Source organism: Ambystoma mexicanum, chromosome 9 (genome assembly GCF_040938575.1).
Source record: "Ambystoma mexicanum isolate Mex_15411 chromosome 9, UKY_AmexF1_1, whole genome shotgun sequence".
Classification (NCBI taxonomy): domain Eukaryota; kingdom Metazoa; phylum Chordata; class Amphibia; order Caudata; family Ambystomatidae; genus Ambystoma; species Ambystoma mexicanum.
The window spans coordinates 24,601,008-24,617,784 of NC_090931.1; positions in this window are offsets into that span (position 1 = coordinate 24,601,008).

Consider the following 16,777-nt stretch of genomic DNA (forward strand, 5'->3'; position numbering starts at 1 on the left):
GTTTATTGGGAATGATACATTACTGCGCTCTCCCCTGAGGCCCATCCTGTCCTGATCTTGGGCCTATCCCCAGCATACATGGATATTAGCAGGAAAGCCTAAGTCTGTTTATTGGGAATGATACATTACTGCGCTCTCCCCTGAGGCCCATCCTGTCCTGATCTTGGGCCTATCCCCAGCATACATGGATATTAGCAGGAAAGCCTAAGTCTGTTTATTGGGAATCATACATTACTGCGCTCTCCCCTGAGGCCCATCCTGTCCTGATCTTGGGCCTATCCCCAGCATACATGGATATTAGCAGGAAAGCCTAAGTCTGTTTATTGGGAATCATACATTACTGCGCTCTCCCCTGAGGCCCATCCTGTCCTGATCTTGGGCCTATCCCCAGCATACATGGATATTAGCAGGAAAGCCTACGTCTGTTTATTGGGAATCATACATTACTGCGCTCTCCCCTGAGGCCCATCCTGTCCTGATCTTGGGCCTATCCCCAGCATACATGGATATTTGCAGGAAAGCCTACGTCTCTTTATTGGGAAAGCCTAAGTCTCTTTATTGGGAATGATACATTACTGCGCTCTCCCCTGAGGCCCATCCTGTCCTGATCTTGGGCCTATCCCCAGCATACATGGATATTAGCAGGAAAGCCTAAGTCTCTTTATTGGGAATGATACATTACTGCGCTCTCCCCTGAGGCCCATCCTGTCCTGATCTTGGGCCTATCCGCAGCATACATGGATATTAGCAGGAAAGCCTAGGTCTGTTTATTGGGAATGATACGTCACTGCGCTCTCCCCTGAGGCCCATCCTGTCCTGATCTTGGGCCTATCCCCAGCATACATGGATATTAGCAGGAAAGCCTACGTCTGTTTATTTTTTACTGCGCTCTCCCCTGAGGCCCATCCTGTCCTGATCTTGGGCCTATCCCCAGCATACATGGATATTAGCAGGAAAGCCTAAGTCTCTTTATTGGGAATGATACATTACTGCGCTCTCCCCTGAGGCCCATCCTGTCCTGATCTTGGGCCTATCCCCAGCATACATGGATATTAGCAGGAAAGCCTAAGTCTGTTTATTGGGAATGATACATTACTGCACTCTCCCCTGAGGCCCATCCTGTCCTGATCTTGGGCCTATCCCCAGCATACATGGATATTAGCAGGAAAGCCTAGGTCTGTTTATTGGGAATGATACATTACTGCGCTCTCCCCTGAGGCCCATCCTGTCCTGATCTTGGGCCTATCCCCAGCGTACATGGATATTAGCAGGAAAGCCTACGTCTGTTTATTTTTTACTGCGCTCTCCCCTGAGGCCCATCCTGTCCTGATCTTGGGCCTATCCCCAGCATACATGGATATTAGCAGGAAAGCCTAAGTCTGTTTATTGGGAATCATACATTACTGCGCTCTCCCCTGAGGCCCATCCTGTCCTGATCTTGGGCCTATCCCCAGCATACATGGATATTAGCAGGAAAGCCTATGTCTGTTTATTGGGAATCATACATTACTGCGCTCTCCCCTGAGGCCCATCCTGTCCTGATCTTGGGCCTATCCCCAGCATACATGGATATTAGCAGGAAAGCCTAAGTCTGTTTATTGGGAATGATACATTACTGCGCTCTCCCCTGAGGCCCATCCTGTCCTGATCTTGGGCCTATCCCCAGCATACATGGATATTAGCAGGAAAGCCTACGTCTGTTTATTGGGAATGATACATTACTGCGCTCTCCCCTGGGGCCCATCCTGTCCTGATCTTGGGCCTATCCCCAGCATACATGGATATTAGCAGGAAAGCCTAAGTCTGTTTATTGGGAATGATACATTACTGCGCTCTCCCCTGATGCCCATCCTGTCCTGATCTTGGGGATAAGCCTACGTCTGTTTATTGGGAATGATACATTACTGCGCTCTCCCCTGAGGCCCATCCTGTCCTGATCTTGGGCCTATCCCCAGCATACATGGATATTAGCATGAAAGCCTAAGTCTGTTTATTGGGAATGATACATTACTGCGCTCTCCCCTGAGGCCCATCCTGTCCTGATCTTGGGCCTATCCCCAGCATACATGGATATTAGCAGGAAAGCCTAAGTCTGTTTATTGGGAATGATACATTACTGCGCTCTCCCCTGAGGCCCATCCTGTCCTGATCTTGGGCCTATCCCCAGCATACATGGATATTAGCAGGAAAGCCTACGTCTGTTTATTGGGAATGATACATTACTGCGCTCTCCCCTGAGGCCCATCCTGTCCTGATCTTGGGCCTATCCCCAGCATACATGGATATTAGCAGGAAAGCCTACGTCTGTTTATTGGGAATAATACATTACTGCGCTCTCCCCTGAGGCCCATCCTGTCCTGATCTTGGGCCTATCCCCAGCATACATGGATATTAGCAGGAAAGCCTACGTCTGTTTATTGGGAATGATACATTACTGCGCTCTACCCTGAGGCCCATCCTGTCTTGATCTTGGGCCTATCCCCAGCATACATGGATATTAGCAGGAAAGCCTACGTCTGTTTATTGGGAATGTGACATTACTGCGCTCTCCCCTGAGGCCCATCCTGTCCTGATCTTGGGCCTATCCCCAGCATACATGGATATTAGCAGGAAAGCCTAAGTCTGTTTATTGGGAATGATACATTACTGCGCTCTCCCCTGAGGCCCATCCTGTCCTGATCTTGGGCCTATCCCCAGCATACATGGATATTAGCATGAAAGCCTAAGTCTGTTTATTGGGAATGATAAATTACTGCGCTCTCCCCTGAGGCCCATCCTGTCCTGATCTTGGGCCTATCCCCAGCATACATGGATATTAGCAGGAAAGTCTAAGTCTGTTTATTGGGAATGATACATTACTGCGCTCTCCCCTGAGGCCCATCCTGTCCTGATCTTGGGCCTATCCCCAGCATACATGGATATTAGCAGGAAAGCCTAAGTCTGTTTATTGGGAATCATACATTACTGCGCTCTCCCCTGAGGCCCATCCTGTCCTGATCTTGGGCCTATCCCCAGCATACATGGATATTAGCAGGAAAGCCTAAGTCTGTTTATTGGGAATGATACATTACTGCGCTCTCCCCTGAGGCCCATCCTGTCCTGATCTTGGGCCTATCCCCAGCATACATGGATATTAGCAGGAAAGCCTAAGTCTGTTTATTGGGAATCATACATTACTGCGCTCTCCCCTGAGGCCCATCCTGTCCTGATCTTGGGCCTATCTCCAGCATACATGGATATTAGCAGGAAAGCCTAAGTCTCTTTATTGGGAATCATACATTACTGCGCTCTCCCCTGAGGCCCATCCTGTACTGATCTTGGGCCTATACCCAGCATACATGGATATTAGCAGGAAAGCCTAAGTCTCTTTATTGGGAATGATACATTACTGCGCTCTCCCCTGAGGCCCATCCTGTCCTGATCTTGGGCCTATCCCCAGCATACATGGATATTAGCAGGAAAGCCTAAGTCTGTTTATTGGGAATGATACATTACTGCGCTCTCCCCTGAGGCCCATCCTGTCCTGATCTTGGGCCTATCCCCAGCATACATGGATATTAGCAGGAAAGCCTACGTCTGTTTATTGGGAATGATACATTACTGCGCTCTCCCCTGGGGCCCATCCTGTCCTGATCTTGGGCCTATCCCCAGCATACATGGATATTAGCAGGAAAGCCTAAGTCTGTTTATTGGGAATGATACATTACTGCGCTCTCCCCTGATGCCCATCCTGTCCTGATCTTGGGGATAAGCCTACGTCTGTTTATTGGGAATGATACATTACTGCGCTCTCCCCTGAGGCCCATCCTGTCCTGATCTTGGGCCTATCCCCAGCATACATGGATATTAGCAGGAAAGCCTAAGTCTGTTTATTGGGAATGATACATTACTGCGCTCTCCCCTGAGGCCCATCCTGTCCTGATCTTGGGCCTATCCCCAGCATACATGGATATTAGCAGGAAAGCCTACGTCTGTTTATTGGGAATGATACATTACTGCGCTCTCCCCTGAGGCCCATCCTGTCCTGATCTTGGGCCTATCCCCAGCATACATGGATATTAGCAGGAAAGCCTACGTCTGTTTATTGGGAATAATACATTACTGCGCTCTCCCCTGAGGCCCATCCTGTCCTGATCTTGGGCCTATCCCCAGCATACATGGATATTAGCAGGAAAGCCTACGTCTGTTTATTGGGAATGATACATTCCTGCGCTCTACCCTGAGGCCCATCCTGTCTTGATCTTGGGCCTATCCCCAGCATACATGGATATTAGCAGGAAAGCCTACGTCTGTTTATTGGGAATGTGACATTACTGCGCTCTCCCCTGAGGCCCATCCTGTCCTGATCATGGGCCTATCCCCAGCATACATGGATATTAGCAGGAAAGCCTAAGTCTGTTTATTGGGAATGATACATTTCTGCGCTCTCCCCTGAGGCCCATCCTGTCCTGATCTTGGGCCTATCCCCAGCATACATGGATATTAGCATGAAAGCCTAAGTCTGTTTATTGGGAATGATACATTACTGCGCTCTCCCCTGAGGCCCATCCTGTCCTGATCTTGGGCCTATCCCCAGCATACATGGATATTAGCAGGAAAGTCTAAGTCTGTTTATTGGGAATGATACATTACTGCGCTCTCCCCTGAGGCCCATCCTGTCCTGATCTTGGGCCTATCCCCAGCATACATGGATATTAGCAGGAAAGCCTAAGTCTGTTTATTGGGAATCATACATTACTGCGCTCTCCCCTGAGGCCCATCCTGTCCTGATCTTGGGCCTATCCCCAGCATACATGGATATTAGCAGGAAAGCCTAAGTCTGTTTATTGGGAATGATACATTACTGCGCTCTCCCCTGAGGCCCATCCTGTCCTGATCTTGGGCCTATCCCCAGCATACATGGATATTAGCAGGAAAGCCTAAGTCTGTTTATTGGGAATCATACATTACTGCGCTCTCCCCTGAGGCCCATCCTGTCCTGATCTTGGGCCTATCTCCAGCATACATGGATATTAGCAGGAAAGCCTAAGTCTCTTTATTGGGAATCATACATTACTGCGCTCTCCCCTGAGGCCCATCCTGTCCTGATCTTGGGCCTATACCCAGCATACATGGATATTAGCAGGAAAGCCTAAGTCTCTTTATTGGGAATGATACATTACTGCGCTCTCCCCTGAGGCCCATCCTGTCCTGATCTTGGGCCTATCCCCAGCATACATGGATATTAGCAGGAAAGCCTAAGTCTGTTTATTGGGAATGATACATTACTGCGCTCTCCCCTGAGGCCCATTCTGTCCTGATCTTGACCCTATCCCCAGCATACATGGATATTAGCAGGAAAGCCTACGTCTGTTTATTGGGAATGATATATTACTGCGCTCTCCCCTGAGGCCCATCCTGTCCTGATCTTGGGCCTATCCCCAGCATACATGGATATTAGCAGGAAAGCCTAAGTCTGTTTATTGGGAATGATACATTACTGCGCTCTCCCCTGAGGCCCATCCTGTCCTGATCTTGGGCCTATCCCCAGCATACATGGATATTAGCAGGAAAGCCTAAGTCTGTTTATTGGGAATGATACATTACTGCGCTCTCCCCTGAGGCCCATCCTGTCCTGATCTTGGGCCTATCCCCAGCATACATGGATATTAGCAGGAAAGCCTAAGTCTGTTTATTGGGAATGATACATTACTGCGCTCTCCCCTGATGCCCATCCTGTCCTGATCTTGGGGATAAGCCTACGTCTGTTTATTGGGAATGATACATTACTGCGCTCTCCCCTGAGGCCCATCCTGTCCTGATCTTGGGCCTATCCCCAGCATACATGGATATTAGCAGGAAAGCCTAAGTCTGTTTATTGGGAATGATACATTACTGCGCTCTCCCCTGAGGCCCATCCTGTCCTGATCTTGGGCCTATCCCCAGCATACATGGATATTAGCAGGAAAGCCTAAGTCTGTTTATTGGGAATTATACATTACTGCGCTCTCCCCTGAGGCCCATCCTGTCCTGATCTTGGGCAGTACTTCCCCAGTTACACCCTTATTTTCACATGTTGTTCCCCATTCCACGTGTTCTGCCCCCTTTTTGGTGTGTGCGCTAACGTTGTGCGCTTTCACTGTGCTCATTGCAGGTGCACATCGCGCACGGCATTCTGAATGTTGCAATGACGTGTGTGCCCGTGTGCGCCACCCGCGGATTTCGCACACATCCCAGGGAAAACACACGCGGGGCCTTTCATGAATCGCACGCGTGCGCGTGCGCTTGCTTTTTCTTGCTTGGGCCACCTAGCGGCACAATTTTCAGCGCCCATTTGTTCCATGAATCGGCCCCAATGTGTTCATCATTGTAGAATCGAGTTGATGAAAAAAAGTATTGCAGTAGTTGTGTTTTGAATTCTAAATTGCGTAGAGGGGACCACACCTGGTTGCACCTCTTTGCAAAAGGGCACTTACAGGCAATTTGAATTGTTTCCACAAAGTACTGGAAGAGTAAATAGCAAAACATAGGCAAAATCCCCATTTCACTTCACTTTTACGCTATTTGTCTGGAAACGTGTAAATCTCTCCCACAATTAATGATTGGGAATCTAGATGCTTTTATCAATGAAGCTACAATCATAGGTGGTAATGTTCCAAGTCCTGCGGAATAGAAAAGGTGGCAGTAAAATGATCTGATTGTAGCTTTATTTTCCCATCCTGAATGGAAGCCTACAAGCTCCAGAATTCTAATTAATGAGAACTAACAAAAAATCTAATACAGACACTAAGTGAAATTAAATGCAAAACAAAGTCATTGTTTCACACAGCGTGTTCGGTACTCCCATAATTTCTAATCACCACTTAAATAGCTTATTAAAAGTGAATATAATTTAAAGAAAAAGTACCTGTTCCTATCACTAATCACTTTCTATTTTAAATAATCTGTTGCCGCAACATTTTAAAAAGATAAGGCCCCACAGGGTGGCCTGTGCAGCCCTGGCTGACTTTGAGAGGAGAAAGTCGGAGCATACTATTTAGGTCAGAACCCCACTGGTAAGTGTGCATGAGAAGATGATCCGAAGTTGGCCCATACTTGCCATTCTAGCCTTGATTGTTGGACCAACTCAGTGACGTGCAGTTTGAGTCCCTAGGCATTGCAAACAAGGCTCCCACATCAGGCACATATACTTTCACTTGGGGAGATAAACTGAAACCAACGCACATTGGCAAAGCCAAAAGTTAGGGCTTTTGAATACACATGCGAAAGGCATTTCCCAGGCACTGGCATATGGATAACACCTGGCAATAAGGTGGGAACATCTAGAAAATGGTGCCAGTACCTAGGCAGGTGAGGTCACTGTCTGGCAAATGCCTGCGTAATATTTATACACATGTCAAAATGGTTGGCTTTGCGATTTCTTTTTTTAGGATTCCAGTGCAAGGAACGGATGTGAGGACACCATGTTGTTTTTAAATGTAATGGCTGAAAACACACCATGAAAAGAGATTGTTTTTATTACAACAAGGATTCATTTACAGAAGCAATTAAGTCAATAAACACTCAAAAGAATGCTTAGAGATACCACAAGCATACCCAATACAAGAACAAAGTTTGATGATACTTTGTGACAGAGCTAGCAAAAAGAGTACCAACAAGGGTATGTTTCAGCAGGGAGGGTGAAGGAAGTTGAAGGGGATACCATAGAAATTAAAATGTAATGGATGGGTAAACAACCAAATGCAGCCATAAAATGTGTATCCCTCCCAACACTCTTTCTCCATCCTAGCTGTGGTCCAATGTCATTGTTTGGGTTTACAACTTATTGCCCAATTCAAAGCCTTACATCAAATCACTTTTTAATTTGACTACATTCTCCCCTCCAGAATTACATTTCTGTTACTACCAACTTTATTCTTTAACTTATACTCAAGTAGTGCAGCAGAATATGTACCTTGAATGTAATTTGTAAGGGCCGTCCGTCTGATGGATGTAATCATAACCACTGGCATTGCTTCAGTCAGGCTTCCATACCAGTATTTGCAAATCAGCCTGGGCCTCCTTGCCAGTAATGTGAGCAGCCCTACCCAAACTACTGGACCACAAAGCTTATAAATGCCTGCAGTGGCTCGTGTTCCAGTGAATGTAATGTATCAGGGCCCTCAGCCGTTTATGCACCTAGTACAGAAATCTGTGTCCAAGCATCACCACCTGCCACTTATTGTTTTCTACAGTTAACCATCTTATTAGGCATGATTGGAACAACAGCCATAAAATCCTACATGAAATTACAGAAATCAACTTGATAGGTTTGAAACAATAGATACCTCATAAATGAGAGGTTTGAAATGTAAGTAAGATTAATGCAGGATCTGGCTAGACAGTTGTAGGCTTGCCTGCTTGAGCAAGTGTGCTACCTTGCTTGGAGTTGTGAATGGCCTTCCACATCACTGGTCATTTCTGCTTTCATGGCCGTGGGGCATAACTCTTTGTCCAGAGCAAGCAAACAAATCCTGACTGAGCCACCTTCAGTGCAGCTCCTCAGAATGCTAATGGCAAAACCCCCCTGCCTGTTTGCACACCCCTAATATCCCCCCTCCCCTCTAGGTCCCAGTTGTGGTTTACTTTATATTTTATATTGCATATCGTTAAAATACATTCAACCTTTTGAAAAAAAAAGAAAGAAAAAAAGGAAGAAAAACCCCCACCACTGACAAGGCATCTTTTCTGGGGGGACAGGGATTGCCCTTGGGGGGAACTGGCCCCTCTGACCAGTCTGCTGGAGCCAGGCTTGGTATGAAAGAAATGCACTCTCACAGCAGTCCATTTATGCCCACAGCAGAGGGTCATGACCCTGCAGTGTCACTCCGGCTTCATTGAGGCCAATCAGAGCTGCCTGTAGTCTGTTTCCCACTATATAACGAAGGCAGAGAATCCTTCCAGCCCTTTGCAATCTCTGCATGGAGAGTCTGCTGCAGGGGTCAGGGGGGCTTGGAACGAGGCGTATGGTCAGGCCTGTGGTATGGCCCAAATGAGTTGGTCTAAAATGAGTGCCTTGACTGGAACTGGCCCAAGCCTCGTTTGGCTAGCCTCGCTCTTCCTCAGTGCAATACTGCAGAAGCTGCCCAGTCTTGCCTCATATCCGCCAATATGCGGGTAGCTCCCATCAACTGCAAGTTATTCTCCAGCTCTTTCAATCTAATTTTGTTGGCCACCAACTCTCTTCCAATCTCGCAATCTCGTCTTTCTTGCCCATAGATCCCCCAAATATAGCATTTTAAACTTTACCATAAAACCCTATGTGAAGCCAGAGAGACCGCATTATTAATTTCCGGTTTTAACTTGAAAAAAACATTGAAATCAGTGAATTAAAAAAAAAATTGAAAGGTCAAACCTCAGTATGCAATTTATGTTGTGGGTTAGTTTTCAGTTGATTTTTATTACGTATAGTGCTTGTGTTAAAATGTGTTATTGTTTATGTGTACTTGGTTAAGTGCATGATTTTTAAAGAAAACTCCTTTAAATATACATTTGTGTTCTTGTTTTGCTTTTTTTAAAATGATATTGCTAATTATTTAACTATGACATTTACAATGTGTGTTTGTTTGCTTGTAATTTAATCGATACATTTGAGTTAAGATGACCTCGACGTTTGATTCATGTTTACTATACTTTAAAAAGGGTGCACGAGAAGGGTGTGTGGTCGCTCCCGCTCTCTTCAATATGTATCTTGCAGATCTCTGGGAGGAAGCTGAAACCTGGGGAGGATTGGCCCCGAAGTGGGGGGACCTTTCAGTGGGCGGTATCGCCTATATGGACGATGTAGTCCTGACCAACTACATGCCGGCAGGCCTACAGCGCTGCTTGATAGGACTTATGACGTATCTCTCCAAGAACCACCTCACTGCCAACCCCGTTAAATCTGTAGTGATGATGTGTAGCAAGAGGAAGAGACAAATCAGCTACAGGTGGAAAATTAATGAGCGGTGGATCACTAGAGTGGAGTGTTTTCAATATTTAGGTTTCCTGGTATTTTACCAACGCAAACGATTAGTGGTCGAAGCAAAAATGGAAGAGAAGGTGAGCACCAGTTTATCCCTCGTCAAAGCAGTGAAGACCAGACCATGTGAATTCTCCCTCCTGCCCCTTATTGAGTTTTACAGGGCCAAGATCTCGACGATCGTCATGTATGGAGCTGAACTGATCCAATATTTGAGTAGGAAACTCCTAGACATACCGGAAGGAAGGATTTAAAAAAAGAGTTTTGGGGCTTCCAATCTCAGTCCCAGTGAGTCTAATTAGACTAGAGTTGGGTCTGGTGTCTTGGTGGGTCCAAGTAATCAAGTGATGAGTCTCCCTATTTTCAAACTGGTAAGAGCGGAATGTCCACACATCAACTATTACTTACAAGTGACGACGGGTAAGGGATCCAACCCATTTCCACACACATTAGGGAAGAGATGTGAGGGTTTTATGGTACAGCTGGATTTGAAGGGTCCAGTTTCTGATGACGTATTACAATCTAGGCTCAAGAAATGGGACAGGATAACAGACCTGCAAGACCAGGGCCTCCTAAAGAGATATGCGGGTCAGGAAATCTGGCACTTGCCCCCTCGAGAGCTCAAGCCATGTTTAAAAAAATTCCCCTCAGCAAAGTACAGAGATTGCTATCTGAAATTCAGATTGGACAGTTTGCCCACTCTGGATGTTGTAGGACCCAAACGGGTGCTTTCTGTGGAGCTTAGACGATGCAGATTGTGCGGTGGCGATTGGGAGTCGCTGCACCATCTCGTGATGCATTGCCCGTGGGTAATGAAAGACAGAATTGCTAGTTTCACCCCCTTTATCAATTCCCCGACAGGTCTCATAGCACCTGACCTATGGCATAGACTGAAAACTAGCACTCACCTAGCGCTCACCTATCCCTTACTCTAGTCCTGGTCAAGTCTTGATTATAATTTTTTCAACCCTGGAGGAAGTGATGGAAGGGGCCCGCCATGAGGCAGAGTCTCTCTTGGGTATGGGGTAGAGCCTGTTTTACCCAGAGGGTCAGTCCTTGGGCATTGAAGTGGGGAGGTGGAAGGGGAGGGACCTCTCTAGGTGAGTAAGAATGGTGATAGAGATCAATACCATGGGAACCCTAGGACCAAGAGAGTGGGGTTTGGGATTCCCCAGTTAACTTGAACTATGAAACATATGCACTGGGATCCACACAGGTGTTGTTCATGGCTTGAATTGCTTTGCATATTTACATAGTCCTGTGTGTGCTGACTTGAATTTGTGAAAAATCTTGTTTTACTTTTACCTTTGGGTAGGCGCTATTGTCAGAAAGCACCAAAGTATTGACTGAAAAGGATACGGTACTCAAAAGGATACAGGTGGTAGGGTCTTCCGGATCCCTGTTCACACGATTTGATAGTTGTGAAGTCAAGTTTAGACCTTCCAAATGATACAACTCTGACTGATAAAACAGGCAGAGAGATGGATCACTGGAAAGGGCGTGGGTGAGGTATAGGAAGTCAACCTTAAGTCTAGGGCAGAAGAATCCAGCAGAAGTCTCTTGAGGAATCCAAAGGTAGAACAAACGACAAGGAAGGGAATATTAGTAAGGGAGACTTATCCCGAACGGAACGAGGCTCACGCTAGATACGGGTTGATGCACCACAGGATAGCGTCCAAAGTACTGTTCACTGTCACCTTCCAATTATCCTTGAAAAGCTTCCTTCCCACGTAGAGAAAAGTATAGAAATGAATCAATCCCCCTGTTAATATCACAGGTGCAGGATTTGGAAATATCGCCCTTTTTATGGTATAAACAAAGTACACGCGGTTCTGCACAGCCGCGAAGAAAATAGCGTGCGCGTGCGGAAATAAACGCGATTTAGGATTCACGCAGTCCAGGCCAGCCGCGCTTGAAGACAACGTGTGCGTGTGGATTTACACGCGAGCAGGATTCACGCAGTCCAGGACAGCCGCGTTTGAAGACAACGTGCGCGTGTGGATTTTACACGCCAACAGGATTCATGCAGTCCAGGCCAGCCGCGCTTGAAGATAGCGTGCGCTTGTGGGTTTGCACGCAAACAGGATTCACGCAGCCCAGGACAGCCGCGTTTGAAGACAACGTGCGCGTGTGGATTTACACGCGAGCAGGATTCACGCAGCCCAGGACAGCCACGTTTGAAGACAACGTGCGAGTGTGGATTTTACACGCGAACAGGATTCATGCAGTCCAGGCCAGCCGCGCTTGAAGATAGCGTGCGCTTGTGGGTTTGCGCGCGAACAGGATTCACGCAGCCCAGGACAGCCGCGTTTGAAGACAACGTGCGCGTGTGCAAGGACACGCGAACAAACAGCTCCAGGAATCAGCGTGTGGCGGAAAACACGCTATAGAAGGCCCAAAAAGTAGCTGAAGTAACCTGCAAAGATGCAGGACGGAGGTTAAAGCTACACAACGCCAAATGATTCGATCAGAAGCAGCGAGTGAAGTTTCCACGCTGCTTTTATACGTAATGCCGTAGTTCACGTGACGAGCAGAATACACGTGAAGTTAGCAACGTGAAAAGTGCAAACGTCGTTTTCCCGGCAACGTATCGAACAACCGCCATTTGGAATAGAACGGTCTAGCTGTTCTACGAGCGTAGGAGGTAGGACCACGTCCGGCATGCATGACAGTGCCATCCCCCAAAGGGGCAACCTCTCCCCTTCTCGTGTGAAAACGCTTCAATAAAGCAGGAGCATGAATATTAGAAAGAGGTTCCCAGGACCTATCTTCGGGACCATAGCCCTTCCAATATTACCAGATAAAACGGCCTACCAGAACGCAGTCTCATATCCAGTATGTCCTGTACCTCGTATTCATCTGAACCCCGCACAGAAATAGCAACAGGCCGTACAGGCAATCTAGTAGCTTCAGAACATGGCTTAATGAGTGACACGTGGAATACGGGATGCACTCGCCATCGTTGTGGCAAAGCTAGACGGACAGCAGCCGGATTGATTACTTGGAGCACTGCATACGGACCAATGTATTTAGGCAATAATTTCTTTTTGCCTGGAATTCTCAAGTTCTTAGTGGACAGCCATACTTTCATACCAGCCTTGTAGACAGGTGCGGGTACTCTGTGAGCATCGGCATAGAACTTGTCGCGTCTTTTAGCCTGCTCCAGTTGCTGCTTCACTTTCCTCTGTAGTTTCTTCAGATCACGAAAAGTACGGCCTGCGGCAGGAGTATCCAAAGACAAGCTGGAATCCAAAGGTATTGATCGGGGGTGTTGTCCATAAAGCGCATAGAATGGTGAAGTGCCTATGGCACTATGATAGGAGTTGTTATAGGCGAATTCTGCTGCCGGCAGGACCTTGAGCCAATCCGATTGGTACTGTAGACACAAACACCGCAGATATTGTTCCATAGTGCTATTGACTCTTTCGGTCTGTCCATCAGTTTGAGGGTGATAAGCACTGGACATTCTATCATCAATCAGTAATGCTGATGTTAGTGCTCTCCAAAAGCGTGACGCAAACTGTGAGCCCCTGTCCGTAATGATTACTGACGGTAGACCAAAGAAACGAAATATATGTTGAATGAATAGGTCAGCCAGAACAGCAGCGGTTGGTAAACCAATACAGGGAATATAAAGAGCCAATTTAGTGAAATAATCCACTACAACCCATATGGTATCGTACTCCTGGTTTGGTGGGAGTTCTACCACAAAGTCCATAGATATCATGTCCCATGGTTTGTTAGGGACAGGTAGGGACTGGAGTAAGCCCACTGGTTTACCAGGAGTGTTTTTACATTGGATGCATACAGAACAAGTCGATACATGATCTATGACATCTTTTGACATGGATGGCCACCAGCACCATCTTTTGAGCAGCTCTAGTGTTTTCTTCCGTCCAGGATGGGCTGCGATCAAGGAATCATGATTCCACTTGAGTGCTTTATTCCGCGTTGAAGACGTCGGTAGGTAGAGCACTCTTTGTGTGAAAGGTAAACCGTTATGTACGTCCAGATTCATATCCTGGATAACTTGTGGATGTTTTTTCACCCACTCTTGTACTTCGGTTTTTAAGGATGGTTGAACAGAACAACTACATATTACATGATCTGCCAACAACTGATTTTGTACTTGTGCTTCGTCCTTCGCCTCTTCACCCATACGAGACAACGCGTCCGACTTAACGTGTTCTCGGGCAGGACAATATGTGACCTGGAAATCGTATTGGGCAAAAAAGACATGCCATCTGGCAAGTCGGGCCGTAAGGCATTTCATAGATTTGAATGCTTGAAGATTTCAATGGTCTGAGTACACCAACACCTGATGTTTGGCCCCAAGAAGATGATGACGCCATTCTCGGAAGGCATCCTTGATAGCCAGCAATTCCCGCTCAGTGACGGTGTAATTTCGTTCATATGGGGTAAAGTTGCGAGAGAAGAAAGCCACTGGGTGCTCCTCCTTGGTTTCTGTGCAAACTTGCGAGAGTACCGCTCCAGTAGCGACACTGGATGCATCCGCTTCAACGATAAACTGGCGATCTGGATGTTGAAGCACGGGTGCAGTGGTAAATGCTCCCTTTAACTTTTCGAATGATGCTTGGGCATTCTGGTTCCAACAGAAAGTAACTTTGGAACTAGTTAAAGCCGTCAAAGGAGCTACTGTTTTGGAGAAGGAATGAATAAATCTGCGATAAAAATTCGCAAAGCCTAGGAAAGACTGTAATGACTTGACATTGTGCGGAATAGGCCAATTCAATATGGCCTTCACTTTGGAACGGCTCATTCGAGCACCTAGATTGGTAATGTCATAACCCAGGAATTCCACTTCCTGTGAATGAAAGACGCATTTCTCGGCTTTCACAAAAAGAAGGTTCTCCCTGAGTCTTTGTAGGACTGTAGAAACGTGTTTGACGTGTTCCGAAAAAGATGATGAATAGATCAGAATATCATCCAGATAAATCACCACGAACTGGTCCATTATATCCCTGAATATATCATTCATGAAGAATTGAAAAGTGGCGGGAGCGTTGCACAGACCAAAAGGCATCACCAAATACTCGTAAAGACCATACCGTGTCTTGAAAGCGGTCTTCCATTCGTCGCCTTCACGAATGCGAACTAAATTGTATGCTCCTCGCAAGTCCAATTTGGTGAAGTAACTGGAAGTACCTAATTGATCCAATAGAACGTTTATCAGTGGTAAAGGATATTGATTTTTTATAGTGATGTCGTTAAGTGCCCTGTAATCAATGCAAGGCCTTAGATCACCCTCTTTCTTCGGAACAAAGAATAGAGGAGACGCAGCAGGTGATTGTGATGGCCGTATGAAACCCATCGCTAAAGCTTTGTCGATGTATTCTTTCAACACAACGTCTTCTTTTGGAGTCAGCGAATATAAACGACCTGTAGGGATTTTGGCACCAGGAATCAATTCAATTGGACAGTCATACTGTCCATGAGGAGGCAATTGTTCTGCCTGGCCTTTGTCAAAGACATCAGCGTACTCAGCGTATTCGCATGGTATGGTAGTGTCGCTTTGATGTACCACGCTGATAGTTGAAACTCCCCCCATAGAGGCCAATATGTGTTGCTTGTTTGACACCTCCTGACTGGTAAAGCAATGTTCATTGCAATGAATTGAAGGATACTGGAGCAATCCCGAAACCCAGTCAACGGCGGGATTATGAAGGGTTAACCATGCAAGACCAAGTATGATTTCGTACTGCGGAGCAGCTATGACATCGAAGATGATTTCTTCCGAATGATTATTCGATAATGTCATCTGAACAGATACCGTCTCCTGGGTTACCATACCAGAAGTCAAAACAGATCCCTCCACGGTATTAACCGTTTCAGGTTTGTTCTTGTTTACAAGGGGTATGGAACAGTTCTTGGCATATGTGATGTCTATGTAATTGTTGGTGGCTCCGGAATCAACCATGGCCTTGGAAACCAATTCTCGGTCATCACAATGTAACGTCACCTCAACAATTACGGGTGCGTGATTAGGAATGGTACTGGAGTCCGATGAAACACTCGACACAGGGACTCCTGCTATTGTCGAGTTTTGGCGTTTCCCGAACGCTTGACAGGTTTTTTAGGACATGTCGCCAATAAATGCTCGGATGAACCGCAATACATACATAAATGGTTCTTTCTTCGGTTCTCTCGTTCTGCATTGGACAACCGGCCTCTCACGGCGCCAATCTGCATTGGTTCGGGGTCGTTCGAGAGGACTGCCGGTGTCTCTGAACGAACCGAGGCTTGTATGAAGGGCTTTTTCTCTCCTTTCCGAGCATTCCTTCGGGCATCGATTTGTAGAACCAAATCAAGTAACTCTGTGAATCCCGTAGGAACCACCGGAACTGTAGATAAGGCATCTTTCAGTTCTTCTGAAAGACCCTTGTAGAAAACAGCCGTTTTCTTGCCGTCAGGCCATTGAGTTTCGGCTGTTAGTTGATTGAATCGGGCAATGTAAGGCAAAAGAGGTTGATTGCCTTGTTGTAGATTAAGTAACTCCAGATCCATGGCTTGAGTAGAATAACGCATGTCAAAGACTTTACTCATTGCAGCCAAGAGATCGTCACAGTCGTACAACAAAGGGCTATTTGTTTCCAACAAAGGGTTAGCCCAAGCAGCTGCTGTGCCCCCTAAATGGGAAAGCACGAATGCTGCTTTTGTGGTTAGGTCAGGAAAAGATGTAGGACGACAAAGAAAATGGAGTCGGCACTGATTAACGAAGGTTCTATAGGTTTTGGGATCACCAGTGAACCGTTCCGGAGGGGCCAAGGGAAACTGAGT